This window comes from Adiantum capillus-veneris, chromosome 5 (assembly GCF_014529385.1).
Source record: "Adiantum capillus-veneris isolate H3 chromosome 5, ASM1452938v2, whole genome shotgun sequence".
Classification (NCBI taxonomy): Eukaryota; Viridiplantae; Streptophyta; class Polypodiopsida; order Polypodiales; family Pteridaceae; genus Adiantum; species Adiantum capillus-veneris.
Window position 1 is genome coordinate 121,984,747 of NC_140935.1, and position 23,728 is coordinate 122,008,474.

Consider the following 23,728-nt stretch of genomic DNA (forward strand, 5'->3'; position numbering starts at 1 on the left):
GCCTGGGATATGATGGACAATGCAAAGCTTGCCTCAAGAGGGGGCATATGGAAGATGGCCACTATGGTGCCGGACAAGATTCTTGCACCTTGTTGGACAACCCTCAAGCTTGGTGGCTGCCCAAGGGAGCTAGCGTGGAAGTGTAACAAAGCACCCTCGACTTTAGAATGGGGAGAGAATTTTAGGTACTTCAAGGATTCATCCCACAATTGGTCCCTATGGCTCTCCAAACTTGAAAGGGGCTCCTTGAACCCTTTTTGGAGGGAAGTTGCATGGCAAATGAGTAATAAACGAATCTATAAGCTTTCGCATCTCTAGTATGACAGAAGTTGTTGCTGGAAGGATGGGGAGCTCATGGCGATGAAACATAAATTGGGGATCTACAAAAGGCTTCTCATTAGTAGACTCTTGGAAGTGCTGGCATCCGCATGTCCTTCTGTATGGGGCTCAAATATAGATTGGAGAGCCTGGCATTGGCCAAAAGACAAAGTGTTCTTGCTTCCCAAGACCCAGAGTGCATATAATGTGATGGTGTACCAAGTAGATTGGTTTGCCCCACTCAAAAGAATCTAGAAGAAAATTAGGGCAGGAGAACGTAAGCAAAAGAGGGTTGCTACCATCTGGGAGACTAAAGGGCCGAACTACATAAAGGTATTCATTTGGAAGGTGCTTTGGGGAGCTTTGCCCACTGGGGTTAAGGTGCAAGCTAGAGGTTTCGTCTCATGCACTTGTTCAGGCTGCAAGTCAGCCTTGGAAGACCCCCTGCATCTATTTTGCAAGTTCCCTACTTCGCGGGGTCTAGCCGTCAGAGTGTGCAAGTGGGTAAGAAGGACTTGGAAGATCACCTTTTTTATGGATGATCTGATCTTGGAAGGGCGTGGTATCCAAAGCTAGGCCGGTATGATATGCACTCAAATGATCAGATTCTGCTACCTGAACCAAGTATGGAAGTCCAAGAGCCTTCAAGTCTTTGAGGGAAAACTAGAGGTAGCTCTCTTTGATGATATTTTGCGATCAAGCATTGAGTTCACATGGTAGGAGCAAGAAGAGGGGTAGCAGACAAAGATGAAGGATGGATGCATACTTTGAGCTGTTTAGAACACCCATTAGGATAGGAGTTACTCATCTGGTAGGTTTTCTATGTACAAGTCTCTGATGGAACCCTAGCCCCCTGAATGTTGTATTCTTATCGGGTTAATATGAATTATCTCAACTCACAATTATGAGTATGGCAAGAAAAAAAATAGAATTCTTTTTTTTTTAGAATTCTAAACTATTTTAAAGCAATTAAAATCATGTAAGGCTATTGAATGAAATGAAGGGACCATTAGGGTTGCGGGGATCTTCCAATTTGGTTCTTGCTGCCTGTGAGGTGCATGTGGGGTGGCCTGCGATAGGGCGGGCATTCGAGCTTGGGTGTTGGATCTATGATAGTCTCAGGGAAAAGGCACTCGCTTGAGGGGCTCGGGATGCCCTAGCAGAGACCTTGATATCCCCGCCTACGGCGTTACACTTTCTGAACACCACTCCCTTTTGGAAGATTAGGTGTTGTCTACCTGCGTGCCCTTCTTTTGGAGGGAAAATGGTGGACATGATCGTGTGGACTGGTTTGGTAGCGTGCTCGTCAAGTGTGTCACGCTTGTTGTGCATCGTGGCACTGTCGGCTTGGTCTAGCCTCGTCACTAATTGACACCTCCCTAGGGAGGTGGGATCAATGGCCCACAATAGGCGTGGCGATACGGGCGCAATCCGGGCCGTCCGATCGCCATTTGAACTACGTGTGAACTAAGAGTGAACTCGGAGGTATGTGCACCACACCAAATTTGGTGTGAACTTGATGTGAACACGGTGTGAACCAGGTGTGAACTAGGGAGGGTCTGCACACCACACCAAATTTGGTGTGAACTCGGTGCGAACTCGGTGTGAACTAGGTGTAAACTTGTCCGGGACGTCGTGATCTATAAACTTATCACACACACACCTTTCAACGAAGGCGCGATAGCCTAGTGGTTAGAGTCAATTCTGTGGGGGAGAGGGTAGTGGGTTCAAGTCCCAGATCCAAGAAAGTGGGAATCTTTTACATTCCATAGGCAATCCAACGGTCACAATCAACCGGTGATCGTGAGCCATTGATCCCACCTCCCAAAAGGAGGTGTCAATTAGTAACGAGGTTGGTCTAGGCGTGGTGGGGCATGCGTTTGCAAATTTGGGTGCCCTGGGGACCCTTCAATGAAGGGATTTGGCTCCCCTAGAAAATCATGTAGGTTGTTCGGTGGATCGTTTGGCTCGTTAGTTTATGCATGCCTTAGTTCATGGGCGGATGTGGAATTTCAAGATTGCTCTTGGTGGTTCAGTTGTGCGATGGTATTTTTTCTCTATGGGAGCTTATGGTTGTGGGTCTTCGTGCCGGAGGAAGGTCACTATTAGTGACAGCAACAACAGTGTCTTCGTGGCAGCCCTAGCTACCTAGGCTCGATTGTGGTTCGATTTGTGGCTTCCTGTATAGCATGAGGCTGGTGCTCGGATGGTCGGTGGTATGCTTGTTGTTTGAGTTGGTTGTGGATGTTGTTCGATGTCCCTCTATGAGCATGTAGTCTGCTGGTGGTAGCAGTGGCTACATGGTGGCACTCAAAGAGGTACATCTAGTGATGGAGACCTCGGTCCCCGTCCCCGTGGGCATATATTTTCTTTTGTGTTATGTTTTTATGGATGGTATGTGCTCGATAGTGGGTTCGGGCTCCGTGTAACATCCCCAATCTTTATGAACACCATGTGTAGCAGATTTGGGCTCCCTAAAATCCCCAATCGCTTTGGTATATCTTGGTCTAATGGCATGAGCTGAACATGTGAATTTTTTGGGTTATCTTAATTTAACTCTAACTCACCTAAGGTGAGTACTACCCCAAAAAAAAAAAAAAAACTACTTTACTCGCTCCGTACTGGGTCTAAACCCAATTAATTTCTCATGAAGATTTGCACCAAGTCTTTGAATCCAAAGTTTTCTCTCAGACAAGGCGTCTCTCTCTGTGGCTCTGCCATCACCGTCACACAAACTCTCTCTCTCTCTCTCTCTCTCTCTCTCTCTCTCTCTCTCTACAGCCTTGCACAAAGCATCTCTCTATGGTTGTGCCTTCGTCCTCACGCATGGTACCTATGCCTCTTTCACGAGGGCTGCCCTTCACCACACAATCGCAAGACGAAAGCTACCATCGCCATGCCCCAACTTGCTCTGCTTGCCTTGCATTGCAAAGATACTTTCTTCCTTCCCCCTCCTCGCCCAATTATCATCACATCGACCAACATGAACTCTCGAGGAGCACCCCGCACCCTATTCCTACCGCTATAGACAACACACACACACACACACCCTCCAGTAACAGATCCCTTGAAGACGATCATGAGAGAGAGGTGGCATTGCCGGCGAGTAGGGATTGCAATACAAGAGCCATACTAAAAATACACAAGAAGATTTAGAAATTTTCTTTTTTAGTGTTTTTTTGTACGATGCATAACATCACGAGCTTCTGATCGAGAGGCACTGCATACCTAGCTAGGTATGATTGGGGGCAGGGGACCCGGCCCGGTGGGGGGGCCGGGGGTCCCCTGCCCCCAATCGTACCTAGCTAGGTATGGAGCGCCTCTCTCACAGAAGCTCATGATGTTGAGGTAAGTCACAATGTGAGAATTATTGTGAGAGTTTGTCCAAAACTTCTTGTGCTATCACTTGCCAAAAAATCTCTATGTCTCTGTCGTGGATCCCCTTGACGCACAAACCACTCCAACGCCTCCGATGCATATCGTGCAACTAGACAATGCAAATCTCTCCTCTCTCTCTCTCTCTCTCTCTCTCTCTCTCTCTCTCTCTCCATCTATCCATAAAAATCTTTAAATTCTCCTTCTCTCTCCTCCACTTGCTCTTTTGTGCCTGGCCACACTCAACTTTTCCCTCAAGCAGCTGAGGGGGAATCTCTTTGGAGTCCCCTTAATGAACCCCAAAAGTAAAATTTAGCACATCTACTAGCTTTATCACTAGTAACATTATAACTGATACACAAAAAAGCAAAGGCATAGTGCCTTTAACCCCAACAAATATAAAATCTCACATATTGTGATATTAGCCAAAAAAGAATTCTTCAATGTCCTTCACGTTAAGCTGGGATATATTCTCTTACATCCATTGATTTCATGTTCAACATATGAAGGCCATAAAGTTATGGAGTTTATATTAAGCACACCATGTGAGGTCATTTCTCCACACACAGATCTTGGAACACAAGTTTGCAAATGCCTCTCTCACGTTCTTTTTTTGTTTTTGGCCATACTCACAATTGTGAGTTGAGATAATTCATATTAACGTGATAAGAATACAACAGCCCTCAAGCATAACATGTGCCTTGAGGGGGCTAGGATTCCGTCAGAGAGTGTACACGAAAAACCTACCAGATGAGTAACTCCTTCCTCTTGGGTATTCTAAATAGCTCAAAGTATCCATCCATCCTTCATCTTTGTCTGCTGCCCCTCTTCTTGCTTCTACCATGTGAATGAGCGCAATGCTTGATCGCGTAATATCAAAGAGATCTACCTCTAGTTTGCCATCAAAGACTCGAAGGTTCATGGACTTCCATACTTGGTTCAGGCAGCAGAATCTGATCATTTGAGTGCATATCATACTAGCATGGCTTTGGATACCACGCTCTCCCAAGATCAGGTCATTCGTAAAAAAGGTGATCTTCCAAGTCCTTCTTACCCACTTGCATGTTGAGATGTCGAGCTCTACACCTTGAGCTGGCATCCACTACAGGTCTTGGCCGCTTACGGCATTTACTCACTGGCGCGTTAGGTGACCGACACGGAGGATCTCTGCCAGTGATTCTACAGCTGGACTACACTTATAGTGCCAGCCTAGTACGCTTCTAGCGAGTTCACACTTAGTGACCGCATGTACATATGTGCTACTTTTCAGCTTTAGCACTTAGTCATTTTTGTACTCTCTTTTCTGTGAAGAAGAAGAAGAAGCTTTCCATCTCTGTGTGCTTTGTGTTTGTCTTGTGTAGCTCTCTTGCTGCCTCATTCTTTACATGGTATCAGAGCCTGGTGCAGGCAAGAGAGGCTAAGAGAGCAAGAGCATCACAATCCCTTCGTTCGCAATCCACGACCAGATACCGAAGGCGCCTCGCGCAGCGAAAAAATTTTTAGGGGTTTTTCGCACAAGTTTCTGAATAGGTCTCCAAAGTGCAGTATACAGAGATTTACTGTACAAGTACAGTGGTTGTGAAACGCTTGATTGTGGACACTCGTTGAGTGTAGAAAGCGTTACAGGAACCACGATAGCAGCTTCAGCAGATTTGCAGGTTTTTGCAGATTGCAGCTATTTTGTCTTAGTGCTTCAAAATGTCTGACGGTTTCAGTCAGATTGTTACTGAGAAGCTTGAGAAAAATAACTACCCTGCATGGAAGTTCAGAATAACAAATTTCCTAAAAGGAAAAGGTTATGGGGACTATGTAGAAGGAAACAATGAAAAGGAACCAGAGATTCCCGAGGCAAATGCTACAGCAGAACAAAGGAAAGCTTTGAGGGACTGGCAACAAGGCCAGAGCAAAGTGATGTATTGGCTGTCTATGAGCATCACAGATGGCATGATGGGCTATCTACAGGATGCTGAAACCCCCGCCATTGCATGGAGAAACTTAGGCAGAGTGTTCGAGGTGAACACCAAGGCCAGGAAGCTTCAACTAAAGTCGGAGCTAAATCAGGTTAAGAGGAACAACCTCTCAATCAATGATTATGCCTTGAAGATCAAGAGTATCATTGAAGCTCTTGGATCTATTAAAGTCTCAGTGGATGACGATGACATTGTTTGTGTATGCTTGGATGGTCTAGGAGATGAGTATGTACATTTTAGGTCTTCCATGAATACAAGAGACGACATCCCCGTGTTCCAAGATTTGATTTCTATGCTTATTCTTGAGGAGAAGAACCTTGATACATCTTCTTCTCATGGCAGAAATAATTCTGAACAGGCCTTCTATTCTAACTCCAACAGAGGTAGAGGTAGAGGTCGTGGTCGAGGCCCAAGGGGTTGCAGGGGCCAATTTCTGGAAGGTCAATCAAATCAAAACAATACAGGTGGCAGGGGAAACCAGTCTCAAGGCAGGGGGAGTCAAAGAGGTCGTGGTGCAGGATCAAGCAAGCAGCAACATACTCCAGATAGTAGAGAATGTTGGACTTGTGGTGAAAGAGGTCACATGTCACGTGACTGTCCAAAGGGAAAAGCAAGTAGAAAGAGAGAACAGGGCAACTATGCATCTACTAGCAGAGATGCAGATGACAGCAAAAACGAGCGCATGTTTGTTATGCAGCATGTAATGAATACAATGACTGCAGAGAATTCCACCCAAGATGATGTTTGGTATGTGGATTCAGGTGCCTCTAATCACATGACGTCTCGTGGAGAGTGGTTTAGAGATATGCGCAAACCAGATGTGTCAGGCTATGTGCAGACAGGAGATGACACAGCTCACCCCATTGCTCATGTAGGGGACATACCTCTAAATATGAAGAGTGGGAAATCAAAGTACTTAGCAGATGTACTTCATGTCCCAAACATTACAAAGAATCTTGTTTCTGTTGGACAAATGGTTGAGCAGGGTTTGCAGGTTCGCTTCAATCCAAATGGCTGTTATGTAGAAGATTTCCAGAATGGCTGTAAGCTGATCACAGAGGGCAAATGTGTGGGCAGAATGTTTACGCTGAATGTAGACATGCCTGAGGTAAAAGCTGCATTATTTGCACAGGGCACAGGTGTTGTGGCTGATGTTGACATTTGGCACAAACGCATTGGCCATGTCAATGAGCAGAGATTGCGCAGCATGCAATCAAAACAGATTGTAAAAGGTTTGCCCAAATTCAAGGTGGATGGTATGCATAAAGTGTGTGCAGCATGCCAGTTTGGAAAACAGTCAAAGGGCTCATTTCCACATGAGCGCAATGTATGTAAAAGGCCACTTGAGGTGGTGCACACAGATGTTTGGGGTCCAACCGATACTGCAAGTATACATGGTTGCAGGTATTATGTCTCTTTCATTGATGACCATACAAGGAAAGTATGGGTCTACTTCATGCGTAACAAAAGTGAAGTGTTTGGTCACTTTCAAGACTTCAAAGTCATGATTGAGAAGGAGACAGATATGCAAATCAAGACATTGAGGTCAGATGGAGGGGGAGAGTACTTCTCCAATGATTTTTCAGATTTTCTGCGAATGCATGGTATACACAGGCAGTTTACATGCAGATATACTCCACAGCAGAATGGGGTCGCAGAAAGGAAAAACAGGCACATTGCAGAGGTTGCACATGCATTGATGAATGAGAAGAACATGCCTCATCATTTCTGGGCTGAAGCTGTAAATACAGCTGTGTACATTATGAACAGGACACCTACAGCTGCGGTGCATGATGTAACACCCGAGGAAAAGTTTACAGGTACAAAGCCTGATTTGGCACACTTGAAAGTGTTTGGCTGCATAGCTTACGTGCATGTACCAGATGAGTTGCATAGGAAATTGGATCCTAAAGCAGAGAAATGTATTCTTGTGGGATATTCCCTTGAACAAAAGGGGTAAAGGTGCTACAATCCTACTACACGAGAATTACGAGTGAGCAGAGATGTAGTCTTTGATGAGATGAGCAGCTGGTACAGTAATGCACATGGCACTATTGGGGCTGATGTAAAAGATGATGTGGTTGTACAAAATGTGAGGCCACAGTCATAGGTTTTGAGTGGACCACAAGAGTCCTCTTCTCGTGGCTCTGTTGAGAAACCATGGAATGGTAGACTACGTACGCAGGTTACTCCACCAACAGGTACAGGGAATGTATCACGAAAAGGAAAGGAAAAGGTTGATGAACCTCCCTTTATGGTTGATGCATCATCAGGTTTTTCACATGTAGACATGGATTCAGATGGTTCTGAACAAAGTCTTGATGAGGAATTTGGAATTCCGGCTGTCAGGACACCTGGTGTAAGGAAAGTACAAGAAGATGCTAGAGGGCAAAGGAGTGACCAAGGACCGCGCAGATCTAATAGAGTCAGAAATCCAGTTCAGAAATTGACTTATGATGGGTATCTAGCGCATCACCAAGCCTACATGGCTAAGGTGATACAGGATGTGGAGCCCACATGTTTTGAGGATGCAGTTGGAAATGTGCATTGGGATGATGCAATGAATGAAGAGATGGCTGCATTGGAAGCAAATGACACATGGGAGTTGGTGCCATTGCCAAGTGGCAAGAAAGCTATTGGCTGTAAATGGGTGTATAAAACCAAGCATAAGGCTGATGGTAACATTGAGCGTCACAAGGCAAGGATGGTCGCAAAGGGTTATGCACAGACGTATGGCATAGACTACGAGGAGACCTTTGCTCCAGTGGCAAAGATGACAACTGTGAGAGCTGTCATAGCAGTGGCTGCATCTAGAGGATGGATTATGCATCAAATGGATGTAAAGAATTCCTTCTTGAATGGTGAGTTGCAAGAGGAAGTGTATATGGATCAGCCACCTGGTTATGTCGATCCAGGTTACCCAGATTATGTATGCAGACTTCTCAAAGCTTTGTATGGTTTGAAGCAGGGCTCTAGAGCATGGTATGACAGGATTGCCAAGTATCTTGTCAGTATTGGTTTTAGGAGAGCTCATGCTGATCATTCACTCTATGTACGTGAGAGTGATGTGGGGATTGTGGTCATTACCATATATGTAGATGACCTTATTATTGTTGGTGACAATGCTATGGAGATTGACCATGTGAAGGGTCTTCTCAAACAGGAGTTTGAAATGAAAGATTTGGGCGAGTTGCGCTACTTTCTTGGCATTGAGGTGATCAGGACTCCAGAGGGTGTATGGCTGTCACAGAGACAATATGCTTTGGACATGTTGTCAAAGTATGGTATGGCTGATTGTAAGCCGATTTCCATTCCCTTGGATGTGAATGCAAAGCTGAGTGCAGAGAAGGGTGATGTTGTTGAGGATGTCAATATGTACAGGAAGATGGTGGGTAGTCTAATCTACTTGACTATCACAAGGCCAGACTTGAGCTACACAGTAGGCTTGGAGAGTCAGTTCATGCAGCTTCCGAGGAAGCCACATTTGGATGGAGTACGACGCACACTTAGGTATGTGCAAGGGACTCTTGACTACGCATTGTTCTATGCAGCAGATGCACCATTAGCATTGTATGGGTATACAGATGCAGATTGGGCAGGTAGCATTGTTGATAGGAGATCTACGAGTGGCTTCATGTTCTCTTTTGGGAGTGCTGCTGTTACTTGGAGCAGCAAAAAGCAGCCTACGGTCGCTTTATCGAGCACAGAGGCCGAGTACAGAGGTGCAGCAGTTACGGCGTGCGAGGTAGCTTGGCTACGCACATTACTTGAGGACTTGGGAGTGCAGGTGGACCAGCAGATTGTCATTCATTGTGACAACCTCAGCAGCATTCAGTTGGCTAGGAACCCAGTGTTCCATGCTAGGACCAAACACATAGAGATCCATTACCACTACGTTCGAGAGCGAGTGTTGGCGGGCGACATCGACTTGGTCTACGTCAGCACAGAGGAGCAGATAGCGGATATCTTTACCAAGGCCCTCGGAGCTGAGAAGCTTCGACGTTTTCGGACTATGCTTGGACTCTGCGACATGCAGAGCTCGAGGGGGAGTGTTGAGATGTCGAGCTCTACACCTTGAGCTGGCATCCACTACGGGTCTTGGCCGCTTACGGCATTTACTCATTGGCGCGTTAGGTGACCGACACGGAGGATCTCTGCCAGTGATTCTACAGCTGGAATACACTTATAGTGCCAGCCTAGTACGCTTCTAGCGAGTTCACACTTAGTGACCGCATGTACATATGTGCTACTTTTCAGCTTTAGCACTTAGTCATTTTTGTACTCTCTTTTCTGTGAAGAAGAAGAAGAAGCTTTCCATCTCTGTGTGCTTTGTGCTTGTCTTGTGTAGCTCTCTTGCATCCTCATTCTTTACATTGCACACTCTGGCGGCTAGAGCCTGCGAAGTAGGGCACTTGAAAAACAGATGTAGGGGGTCTTCCAAGGCTGACTTGCAGCCTGAGAAAGTGTCTGAGCCAAAACCTCTAGCTTGCACCTTAATCCCAGTGGGCAAACCTCCTCAAAGCACCTTCCAAATGAATACCTTTATGTAGTCCCGCCCTTTAGTATCCCAGATGGTAGCAACCCTCTTTTGCCAAGCCTCTTCTCAAGTTTTTGATATGCTCCATGAAGCTCTGTGTACTCATTACTTGTGGAGCTACAAGAAGATGTGCCACTCACAATGCTTTCAAAATATTGTTTGCACATGACACTTTAAACTTACAAAAGATTACATTAATTTTTGCACCATTCACCCATTGCTCTATTTATCTTGATCTTTTTTAAAGAAGTAGTGCTCATTCACACAAGTTATAGCTCATCAACAAGCTCAAAAGAGGTAACATGCTACTCAATAACTAATCTCAGATGTCTGGTCGTTGGTCTCATTTAGTATAGGTTATGCTCAATAACAACACTATCATGGAGCTTTGACATGTTTTTTGAGTGTACACAAGGTAACAGCTCCTCTACACATGAGGCTCTTGGAATGCATGCCAATTTTCAAAAGTTTCTCCATAATATTTTGAGCTAGGACATTGTTTGCGACCTTCTATGCTACCATGTCAGGTGTTTTGGGCCATAGGCATAGTGGCATGAAACTTGTAACTATTTTTACAAGTTGCAAATCTACACCATAACGGGAACCTTTCCTAATGGCTTCAAAAAACAAGGTGAAGAATCGTGGTGACCTATTAAGGAAATGCAATGCAAAAGTAGATGAGGGTTGTTTTTGTAGAATTTATTTTTTTCACAACAAATATTTTTGAAAGATTGCAGAGAGAGTATATAATAAAGAAGTAATAAATATATGGAAAAAGGTGACTAATAGGTCAAGTTATCACAGTTAGTAAACATGAAGAAGTTACTTGTTGAACAAATTTGGCCAAACTACAAAGTTTAGTTTGTTGCTTTTTGGAGATAAATGTTGTAGTGAACTACATAAAGAAACCAATGTGACAATTTCAATATAAGTTGGGATTTTAGAGTTAATATTGACATTGAAATATGATCAAATGACATAGATCATTGGATTATGATCAAATGATCAAATGACATAGATCATTGGATTATAGAAACATCTCTAAGAAATAATGCGTCTAAGTAATTTTGTGTGAAAATTTAAATTATTATTAATAATATTTCATGAAGATGACACTAATTAATGCTACTTTTCTTCTTGCAACATTCTCTTGATCAAGTGTTACATGTTTATACAATGTCGTGAATATTGTACGGCCCTTGCTTGACCATGTAAGATGGCTAATATTTGGAAGAGATAAGCACCTCTCCCTGTGGGCCCTTTAGTGTGTCAAAAAAAACTTAATCTCTAATAATAATACATATTACTAAAATAACAAGGTGCCATTTGAATATTAAAACCAAAAATCAAAAAATCTTAGTTGTGGAGAAATTATTTTTTTAAGAACAATTTATAATGTTTTAATTATAAATTATTTGAAAATGAAAAAATATATAAATCAAAAAAGTATGTTTTAAATCAAAAAGTTGAAAAGAAAGTCGTTAGATTCTTAAATGAGGGGACCCATTTACAAACTACACAAAGACAAAAGAAAGAAAGTAAAGTGAGCATTAAATAAATTGATCAAGTGGAAATGATGGAAAGACCATTTATATTATAAAATGAAGATATAATCTTTATAAAACTCTCTTCAAAGAAGAAAACAAAGAAGTCCTTGAGCATTGAAAGAAGGGACCAAATTGCAATGATGGAAATACCCATTTACATTATAAAACAAAGATATAATCTTTATAAAATCTTACTTTTTGATCGAAGAGGACAAATGTCCACCATCGGCAACCTCTAAATCAACAGTTGAAATATTGCACCATTTTCCTACCACAACCCTATGGCCATATACATGCCAATAAATTCACTACCTACATAGTGAGTACTACAAAGAAGCGCTAACGAGCAAAAAACCCTAGAGGAAAGGAAAACTTCGAGAAAAGTACAAATATATGAATGCACACTCAAATCACCTCTTTATATGGATATGAAAAGTCTTTCTACTTTTCAGTTTCATGGGGCTTTTCATTTCCTAAATTCATTGTCATAAAATCTAATATCTAGCTAACCCAAATGATTTTCTCATATTAAACTGATCATTTAATCTGGGAGAATAAACGGGAACAAGAGTTAGAATAAAGACATGTGCTTCTAGACCTATCTCGACAAGGGACCAAAAGGAGACAGGGTTGCATCTCAATACGGGTCCAAAAGGAGATGGTCTACCAAAGAGCAATGTGTAATAAGTGCTTCTAGACCTATCTCAGCAGGGGACCAAAAGGAGAGATGGTTGTATCTCAATAGGGGTCCAAAAGGAGATGGTCTACCAAAGAAGGAGATGGTCTACCAAAGAGCAATGTGCAATAAGTGCTTCTAGACTTATCTCAGCAGGGGACCAAGAGGAGACATGGTTACATCTCAATACGAATCCAAAAGCAGGTAGTCTATCAAATAGAAATGTGCATCTAATGGAGCTTTAAAGACCTTAGGGTTAGCTTCATTAAAGACCTCCAATAGTTAGTGATAAAATTCCTTTGACCTTAGGGAAGCTAAGGCTATGGGAACTCGACCTAAGCTTGAGGTTCTTGTCGTGCTTGCTGACTAAGGTGCTTGAGGTGTTTGTAGTGCTTGATAACTAAGGTGCTTGAGGTGCTTGTCATGCTTGATGAGGAAGCTACTTGAGAAGCTTCCTATGCATGGGGGATAGGGTGCTTGAGTCAAAAAGAGACCCTACAAAGGAGGGGGAAAGCCCCAAAGTTCGGGAAATCTTTGACTTAACCTCCCACTCACCCAAAGGGCACCCTTTTCTCAAGGGGCACATGTCAGACTCTCCCTATGCTTAGACACATGGTGTGCTTGAATGCTATTGGCTGGGCTGAAGAGGGGTCCAATGAGCTTCTAGTTCCATCCAACAAATATCTAGATATTTTCCATCTCTCTCTCTCTAAGGGGTAAGGAGGAATGTCCAAAGACTACCCATGTACTTGCAATGCATGCTACATGTGATTGGCTAGGGAGAGAGGGGTCCAATGAGCTTGAGGCATGAGAAAAAGGTAGAACTCGCCCCAAGAAAGCAAGGGGTGTGTTGGGGGGGGTATACACCACACACACATACACACACTCATTTTGTGGATTCATTCTCACTTGGTGAAAGTAGAGGAACTCCACCTCCTTCTCCAAGCTTGTGAGAAGTGAGAGCCTACACCAACACTCTGGCTATGGAATGCAAATCCAACCAAGATCCATGCTTCAATGCTTAAGCTTGTCATCTTCTCCATCTTCATTACTATTCTATTATGTATGCTAGCAAGAAGAGTGATGATAGGTGAGGAACTATTTATTTCTCCTATGGAATGTTTCTTCTTCCTCTTCCCTACCCTCATTCCCCGCCAGCTTTCTCCACCTTTGAAGGTGTTTGAGGTCTTGAGACTGAGGCTTGGGATAGTTAATGCTTTCTACAAAGTTTATGTTATGTTTGTGATGCATGAAGCTTTCCATCTTCATTGCATCATCTAGGTCACAAGAAACACAAAGATTGTATTGTACCAAGTCTCTCTTGATGGGAGAAACTACAATAGACATGCCTATTGGAGGGGGGACCGGCTCCGTATGAATCCGGTCCTCAACTATTGTAATTTTCTCTAAACTCTTTCTCTTGCAAAAGTATTGTTCATGCCAAGTTAACTAAGTACCATGTTTATGTTGCTATCATCAATTAAGTTCACCCGCTATGCTCACAAACTAATCTCATGAAAGGGCTTTATCTAAGTTCATAATTCCGCTACTCTCAAAGTTCATACGCCATTTCCATTACATTCACCCTTTACTTATTCATTTCAGATGTTATGAAAAAAAAAATTATTCTTTCAAAATTGGGGACCCTATTTACGAACCTTTATAATGTTTTGGACAACCTCTTGACTATATTCTACTTTGCTAAGGAGTTGAGACTTTTTTCCCACGGGCTAACACAATAGTGGTTTTGACTATATCAATGTTTTAATTGTATGGAATAGGATGGTTTTTATTAATGTATTGAAATACATTTATTAGACATGAACTAGTGTGTGGCCCACACGTTGCTACAACCAAGAAAAGGTATGGCCATTGGGTCACATATCGACAAGGGAGTGTGTGTATGTGTGCACAAGTGAAGAGAGTGGATTGTAGTCCCTATAACCACTCTAGGAAGATGAAAAATATCTCTCTCTTTCTTATTAGATAGGAGTCATAAACACAATCTTGAGTATTGACTTAGCTTAGCACAAGCTCACCATAGACAAGCATGTAGTGAAAAATGAAGTTGTTGTTTATTGATTCAAGAAATGAGCTTTAAGTAGCTCTACAGCCTTGCTCCACAGTATGTGGGATAAATCCACTCTCCTCTCCTTGACTCACACCTTAGGACAAAGCTCACACTTTACAATCCTCCCCTTGAGGTTTGAACTAAGACAAGATACTGAAGATGCATGATACACACAGGCTAACAAAATCCACATAGGATGGTGATATCCACACAGGAAAATAAATTCCACAAAGGATGGTGATATCCACACACGATGATAAGCTGGTATCCACACAGGAAAAAGTCCTCCCCTACAAGTAGAGAGTCTGCATCTTCAAAATGGGTCTTCTCAAACGCTACCTTCGTCTTTGTCCTTTTTGTCTTCTACTATGTGAGCTGATCCTCTGTCAGGTCTCTTGCCTTCGTTACTTCTATTGTTGCTTCTACTACTGTTGCTTTCTCCACTGCTACTACCTCCACTTGAGTAACACCGAGAAGGAGGGTGTCCCTTTCTACCACATTTGTTGCAAGGTTTGTTTGTGTAGCAATCTTTCGGTACGTGTTCCATTCTTCCACATTCATAACACTTTCGTCCGTTTGTTGATGTTGATGGCGAATATTTTCCCCTTGAAGATGTTGCGATGAAAACTCCTCCTGATGGGGTGAGTGAACCTCTTTGCTTTCTTTCTTCTGCTTGGACTAAGTTGATGACATCTTGGAATGGTGGTGCTGGCTCTTTTTCTTCAAGAATTGTGACTAAGTGGTCATAAGAAGGTGGAAGTGCACTTAAAAGTATGGACACTTTGTCATCTTCTGGTACTTCAACTTGGATGTAAGTGAGATGTGTGAAAATGCTCTTAAGCCTATTCACTAGGCTGGCAATGTCCTCCCCTTTAATCATAGTCACTTTGTAAAGCTTGTAGACATGTAGTAGTGTTAGTGTGTATACGCGCTTCACCAGGGGCACTTTTCTCCCACTGGGTTTTTCCCCTTGGACATCCGGTGTGAAAGGACACCTTATCTCTTAGGGTTTCATATAAGCTTTGTAGCTCTGAGTTTGTACACAATTATTATTCCAATACAGAGAGACAGACTACAGAGATCTCGTACACAAGCTCTGTGTCTTCTCCTTCTCCATCTTCTTCCTACTCTGAGTTGCTGTCTTCCTTCTGTTTCCTGTTTCATCATCTTCAACAATTGGTATCAGAGCAAGGTGATTTCCAAAGCCTCTACTTGCGTTTTCGCGTCCGCGCGCGCAATCGCAGTTTTCAGGCAGTTTTCGGAAAATTTGTTCGTGGGAGCATCCTCGACGTTCCGGGAGTATTCTGAACAGGCGACCTGGGGTTTTACCCCCCTTTCGAAGCCGTTCGAGCCCTCAGAATTTCGTTCTGAGCAGCGTAGCAGAAGTTACTTTTCCGAGGCGTTTAGATCAAGAGGGTGTGCTTTTTGACAGATTTTCTTCAGGTAAACAGTTCTTTTGGGAAGCAGCTTGTCTTAGCTTTGTGCTGAGATTTTGTGTAGAGTTTTGTTTGGATTGGAGAGGAGATTTGTGAATCTCTTGGAGGTTCTTTTGCTCTCTTGTGTGCATCTACAGTATGGCTCAATCTACGGAGAAAGAGATTTTTGGTGCGTTTACATCCGAAGACAAATTGGATGGTACCAACTATTCTCTTTGGTCTTTTATGGCCAAAAATGTTTTGGTTGGTAAAGGATTGTGGGATTATGTATCTGGAGATGAAGTTCGTCCAGGTAGCATTGCACCTTCCACGCCTGGTCGTGGTGCAGCTGTTGGTGCAGGACCCTCACAAGTCACTCCAGAGCAAAAGAGATGGGATACTAAAGATGCACAGGCTATGGCTGTGATTGCCTTAACCATAAAGAGGACAATCACACCACATATCAGATCTTGCAGAACTTCTGAGGATGCTTGGAACACTCTGCAAGCTATGTTTGGAGGAAGAAACGCTGCCAGAATAGAGTTTTTGAAGAAACAACTTGACAAAATACAGATGGACGAAGGTGACGATATTGTCGAGCATCTTACAAAAATCAGGGATCTTAAAGAGCAATTGCTTAGCATTGATGAAGTGATTCCAGAGAAGGACTTGGTTTCCAAAACACTCAATTCACTACCACCATCTTATTTGACTTTTCAGACTTCTTTGACTCTGTCTTTGCGAGCTAATCCTGACCCTCTTCATTTTGAAGAGTTAGTGGCTTTGCTATTGTAGGAGGATCAATCACGTAAGAACAAGTCTTTACAGGTGGATGGTATGGATCATGCTCTTGTTGTACAGAACAAAAACAGGGGTAAAGAGAGTGCTCATTACTCCAAGTCTAGTGCAGGACAATCTTCAGAGAAGTCTAAAGGTGATTCCGACAAGTCCAAGAAGAAAGGTAAATGTCACTACTGCAAGAAACCTGGTCACTACATTAGTGAGTGTAAAAAGCGAATTGCTAAAGAAAAGAAGAAAGAGTCAAGTTTGGTTGTTTCAGCTTCTGGTGATTCTTCTACAGCTAAAGAAGAGTCTGCAAACTTTGTGCAGGATTCTTATGCTTTTGTAGTATGTTCAGATTTTTCTGCTTACAGTGTTGACAAGACACAAATGATTTGGTACTTTGATAGTGGTGCATCCAGGCATATTACTTCAAGGAAGGATTTGTTTTGTTCATTGGATGCAGCTCCAGCAGGAAAGAAGGTGACATGTGCAAATAATGCTTCTTATCCAATCAAAGGCGTTGGTAAGATTTTGATTACCATTTCAGATGGTTCAGATTTATGCTTGCCAGATGTCTTATATGTTCCAGGGATCAAGAAGAATTTGTTGTCTGTATCCTCTCTTGCAAAAAATGGTCTTCGGGTCATTTTTGAGGATGACAGATGTGTTGTACGAGATCGAGAGAATGGTTATTCCCTTATCACTACAGGTACGCTGGAAAATGGACTATTTGTGCTAGATCGTTATGAAAAGCAGATTCAGGTATGTATTGCAGAAACAAAGACTCAGGCCATGCAGGATGCTGAGTTGTGGCATGCTAGATTTGGGCATGTTAGTTATGGCAGTTTGATGACTTTACAACGTCATAATATGGTGCATGATTTGTCTTTATTGGAGATGCCACCAAGACATGTATGTGAAGGTTGCGTTCTTGGAAAGATGCACAGATTTGCATTTTCACAGGATGGTTCAGTTAGAGCGACACGAAAATTGCAACTTGTACACAGTGATGTATGTGGTCCTATGAGGACGCCATCTATAGGAAACAGCCTTTATTTTGTGACCTTCATTGATGACTTTTCCAGGTTTTGTTGGGTGTATCCACTCAAAGCAAAGTCAGATGTGTTTGCAGTTTTTCAACATTATGTCGCCATGGTTGAAAATGAAACAGGTTGCAAAGTACAGACTCTTTGTACCGATCGAGGAGGTGAATACATGTCAGGTGCATTTAAGGATTTTTTGGGAAAGAAAGGCATTAAACACCAATGCACTATGCCATACACACCACAACAGAATGGTGTTGCAGAAAGGAAGAACAGGTCTTTAATGGAGACAGCTAGATGTATGCTCAAGGCTAAGAGTTTGCCTCATAAGCTATGGATGGAGGCAGTTGCTTGTGCAGCACATGTTTTGAACAGGTGTCCTACTCGTGCCTTGAAGACCATTACTGCATATGAAGCTTGGTATGACAAAAAACCTTCAGTCAGTTATCTTCGTGTTTTTGGTTGTCTTGCTTATGCTCACATCCCTCAGCAGTTACGTGGGAAGCTTGATGATAAGGCAATCAAATGTATATTTGTGGGGTACAGTAGTGGAAGTAAAGGTTATAGACTTTACAATCCTGCTACAAACAAGATTTTTGAAAGTCGTGATGTAATTTTTGCAGAAACTACTGCTCAACCTATGGTTGCTTTTGATGTACCTCATATGCAGACACATGATGTATTTGAAGGTTTGCTTCCTTCTTTTGTGGAAAATCAAGATTCACAACAGGTTGATAATCTTGATCAATCTTTTGATCAGCATGTGACGCCTCATGATGTAGAGGAAATTGTGCGTGAAGAGCAAGAAGTTCTCAGGGAAGAAAGAACCTTGCCTAAATGGGTTCAGAAAACTTTGCAGGATAGCAAGTTGGATGCACCGTTGCCACGGAAAACACGTGCTGGTACTACTTTTGGCAGAGAGCAAGTAGATTTGGCTTGCTTTAGCACTCTTTGTGATGCAGATGAGCCTGATTCATTTGAACAAGCTTTAGAGTGTGTTCAGTGGAAAGATGCTATGCAGCAAGAAATTGATTCTATTCATAAGAATCATACATGGGATCTAGTGGACTTGCCTACAGGTAAAAAGCCTATTGGTACAAAGTGGGTTTTTAAGGTAAAAAGGAAACAAGATGGTACTGTTGACAGGTACAAAGCAAGGCTTGTGGCAAAAGGCTATGCGCAACAGAAAGGCATAGATTATGACGAAACCTTTGCTCCTACTTCTCGTGCGTCCACAGTTAGATCACTAGTTGCAATTGCTGCTCATCATGGTTGGAAAGTGCATCAGTTGGATATCAAAACTGCTTTTTTGAATGGTGATTTGCAGGAAGAAGTTTATGTAAGTCAACCAAGTGGTTTTGTTGTAAAAGGTCAAGAGCAAAAGGTATGTAGATTGCGTAAAGCTTTGTATGGTCTCAAACAGGCTCCAAGAGCATGGTATGAGAAGATACATACTTATTTGATTGGCCAGGGATTTCAGAATAGTCCAACAGAAAGTACTTTGTATGTCAAAAAGAGAGATGGAGTTCTCATTATGCTAACACTTTATGTGGATGATATGCTTCTTACAGGCAATAGTGCAGATGAAATTGAAGCGTTTAAAGATGCTTTGAGAAAAACCTTTGAGATGTCTGATCTTGGTTTGCTACATTATTACTTGGGTATTCAGTTTGTGCAATCAGAAGATGGCATATACATGTTGCAGGCAAAATATTTGCATAAAATTTTGGACAAGTTTGGTATGCAAAATTGTAAGCCAATCTCTACACCCGTAGAAACTGGATCAAAGTTGAGCATGCACGATGCTGGAGAACCTTTTGATGTACATACTTATGCAGCAGCGGTTGGTTGCTTGATATATTTGGCAGGCAACACTCGTCCAGACATTCAATTTGGGGTTTCACAAGCAAGCAGATTTATGCACAGCCCAGGTATGCATCATTGGCAGGCTGTGAAGCGCATACTTCGTTACCTTTCAGGTACCCCTAATCTTGCCATGTTCTTTCCAAGGGGGGATATGTATGGAAAGCACAGTTCTATGCAGCTTCTTGGTTACAGCGATTCAGATTGGGCTGGTGATTTTGACACACGACATTCCACAAGTGGCAATTGTTTTTTCTTGGGAAATGCATGTATATCTTGGCTAAGCAAGAAGCAACCCACAGTGGCTACATCAACTTGTGAAGCTGAGTACAGGGCAGCTTTCACGGCAACAGTTGATTGTGTATGGATACGCAGGTTATTGGCAGATCTTTGTGAGTGTCAGCAGGCACCCACTACCATTTTCACTGACAGTCAGAGTGCTATGGCAGTTGCAAGGAATCCAGTATTTCATGCAAGAACAAAGCACATAGAGGTTCACTACCACTATGTCAGGGAAAGGCTACATGCAGGGGAGATCACACTAACTTACTGTCCTACACAGGATAACATTGCAGATCTATTTACGAAGGCGTTATCACGAGAAAAGTTTGAAGCTTTCCGAAAAGCTTTGGGCTTACTCTCATACACATGATGATCTGCTACCTTGTACGGATTCACACTATCACTACAGGGGGGATTTGTAGACATGTAGTAGTGTTAGTGTGTATACGCGCTTCACCAGGGGCACTTTTCTCCCACTGGGTTTTTCCCCTTGGACATCCGGTGTGAAAGGACACCTTATCTCTTAGGGTTTCATATAAGCTTTGTAGCTCTGAGTTTGTACACAATTATTATTCCAATACAGAGAGACAGACTACAGAGATCTCGTACACAAGCTCTGTGTCTTCTCCTTCTCCATCTTCTTCCTACTCTGAGTTGCTGTCTTCCTTCTGTTTCCTGTTTCATCATCTTCAACAAAGCTGTCTTTTAAGACTAACTTTTCTTCTTTTGGCCCTAGCTCCAAAATTACTTTCTAGGACATGCCAGGCTTCGTGTGCATGCTTACATTCATCTATGAAATGAACATAGTTATCATGCAAAGAAGTGATGATAATTCCCAATGCTTGTTCGTCTTTGGCCAAATTCTATGCACTTGCTATGAGTGTAGATGCCCTAGTGTGAACTCCATCAGGTTGGGCTTGTTGCTCTAAGGCAGTGCTAATGACAGACCACAAACATTTTTTCATAAGGTAGCCTCTTAATTTCGTTTGCCAAGTGTGAAATCCCTCCCCATTGAATTTCTCTATTCCCTTGTCCCCCATCTATGCCAATAGAGGGGTCTTAGCTTAGGAGACTCTCCTAGCTAGTGTCTGCCTCTTTACACGGTGTACAATTGATGATAGAAAAATTTTAATTTGCAAAATTTTGTGCTTGGTTGCAATAATTTTAAGGGTTCATTGTAAGAGAGAGAGAGAGAGAGAGAGAGAGAGAGAGAGAGAGAGAGAGAGAGAGAGAGATCCCCCTTTTTGTGAAGCTCCTCTTCACCATCGTGTCGGTGAAGCCCCTCTTCACAAGGAGGTAATGCTCCTTTGAATGCTTGGATATTTAACCAAGCCGATGTGGAGTGTCCCACCGGAACTTCAAAAGAGCCCTTTCAAAGCAAACTTTAAAGCGGGTTTTCTTTCAAGCATCAACGCAAAAGGTTGTAGCAAGCTTGGGGTTTTGATCCTCTTGGAGGTGCTCGGCAGCACGCTGTGGGAAATGGAGCTTATGCAGCCTTGGCCAGCACCATGGGAGCAGGGGCTTAAAAAAGCCTTTCCTTGGAGCTTGAGGCCCGTGGGAATGCGCCCCTGTGAGGGGGGTAGGCTAATCAACTTGAAGGCCTTTGAGGCTGCATCGTGGGAAGGGGGGCCCCGTAGGGGCGGACCCGAAACTGCTTGTTAAAAATACTTGAGCGCGCCGGGTCAGGTCCATGACCGGACGGCGGGAGCAGACGTTTGCGGTCGTCAGACGCGTGCAACCGTCGCCAGTGAGAACTTTCGCAGGACGGGCGCACGCAAAGAGGCAACCGGCCTGGGTCCGTTCGGACCCGAAATTAGAATTCAAACAAATTGAGTGCTTCTCTTCAAATCTTCCAGGGCGCCCAAGTGTGCGTGGCCTTTGTGAGTTTGACTTTGCCGAAAATAGGTTGTTCCCACCACGTGGGCTCACAAAGAAAAGGTGATGATGTAAATAAGGTTGATGAGCATTAAATGAGCCAAAACACACACACACAAAGGATTAACTATCACAGAAAGCATTCTCAAAAAACAGAGAATGCAGCTTTGTAAGTTTGAATCTTTGTTCAAAGTGTTAATTGACAAAATCTAGCTCAAATTTTGTGTGGTTATGCTTAATTGAAAGCTCTCGAGGCAGGCTACGTACACACACTAATTGCAAATGCCAATTATCCTAAAATAAGGAGCAGATATTGAATGCAAAATGCAAGTTCTTGATGGAAATTAAATGCAATCTAATGCTAATTAGGCTTCCAATTAGCCAGTGAGTAGTGGCTCAAGAGTCTTTAGCTCAAGAACATACTCATGCTAGCCAAAAAAATACTAATTAGGTATGCATCATGCAATAAAAGAGAAAGCCTAATGGATCTATCTAATGATGATCAATGAATGCTAATTGTACAAACATGCCAATGCATAATAGCAAGCCTAGCTAGCACACCATGGCTCTGATACCAAATGTTAGGTATTGGATCGTGCTAGCTATGGTGGATGAAAGAGAAACATGGTGCAAGTGTGTGAGTGTGTGTAAGCAAGGTTATCACTCAAGTGAATTAGGTTCCAAGATAGGATTAGCTTGGACTCATAAACATAATCTTGAGTATTGACTTAGCTTAGCACAAGCTCACCATAGACAAGCATGTAGTGCAAAATGAAGTTGTTGTTTATTGATTCAAGAAATGAGCTTTAAGTAGCTCTACAGCCTTGCTCCACAGTATGTGGGATAAATCCACTCTCCTCTCCTTGACTCACACCTTAGGACAAAGCTCACACTTTACACCTTTCAGATTGTATCCCATTTTTGACATTTAGACTGAGTGAATGGTTAAATTGGAACATTAGGGTTTGAGATTGTAAGGTATTTATATCACTTTCGACCTTAATGAAAAACAAACCTTTGTCATTTTTAAGTTTTGTCTGTGTGAGTGATCGTACTCTGTGTACCAGAGAGAGTGAGATTTTTATCTTGACGCTACACGCGCATCGGTGGTCGAAATCGAGTGCGGAGAAGTACAACGTGTTGCTCCCAAAGAGAGCTACACACCAATACCTACATTGCGTGTGTACGATCTGGCTTTGCAAGCTTGATCCACGAGCTATATCTGGTGATTCGGTGAGCATACATTGTCTGTTTTTGCATTTCAGCATATCCACACGTTCGCATTGAGTAGAGCTACACATTAGGCACTTTAGTTTTCGGAAAGGATGACCTACAAATTTTGACCAGACATCCTACGTGATTTTGCACCAGGTGTTTAGGGTTGGGGTTTTGGTTCTTGGACCTTAAGGAGAGCGACCTATTGGTGTTAATAGGGTTTCCTTCAAGTTCTGTAGCATTTCGAGAACATTTGATGGGTATTTGGCTCTTGAAAGCATTGTAGGAAATCTCCTCTTATGTACTCCTGAAGGCTGTAGCTTAGACATTGGGTAGAGACCTCAGTAGAAAGTAGTCGAGAGTCGGTCGAGTGTAGGTTGACACCCTATGCTTGCTTCCACGCACCTACAGATCGAGCTTCATCCTTAGCTGACAAATCTTGTTAGGTGAGTTCTCGTTGTACTGACGTCCGTCGCGGCGTATCCGCCAACATTGGTGCTGGTGCCGGGGACGAAAACCCTAGGTAGGTGACCGAGACTGGTCCTTGAGGATAGGGATTCTGTGGCTTGCCAAAGTCTCGTTTTACATTTAGATAGGATTAGAGGGTGAAGGACTCTCTAGGTCCTAGGAGGAGTCTAGGGAGCGAGTGTCTGGCCTAGATCCTTCGACTTAGGTAGACTTAGATAGTTTATGGTATTAGTTAAGTTGTGGTGTAGAGAGTAGGAGTTGGAGTGGTAGAGATGGTGAAAGGATAGCTT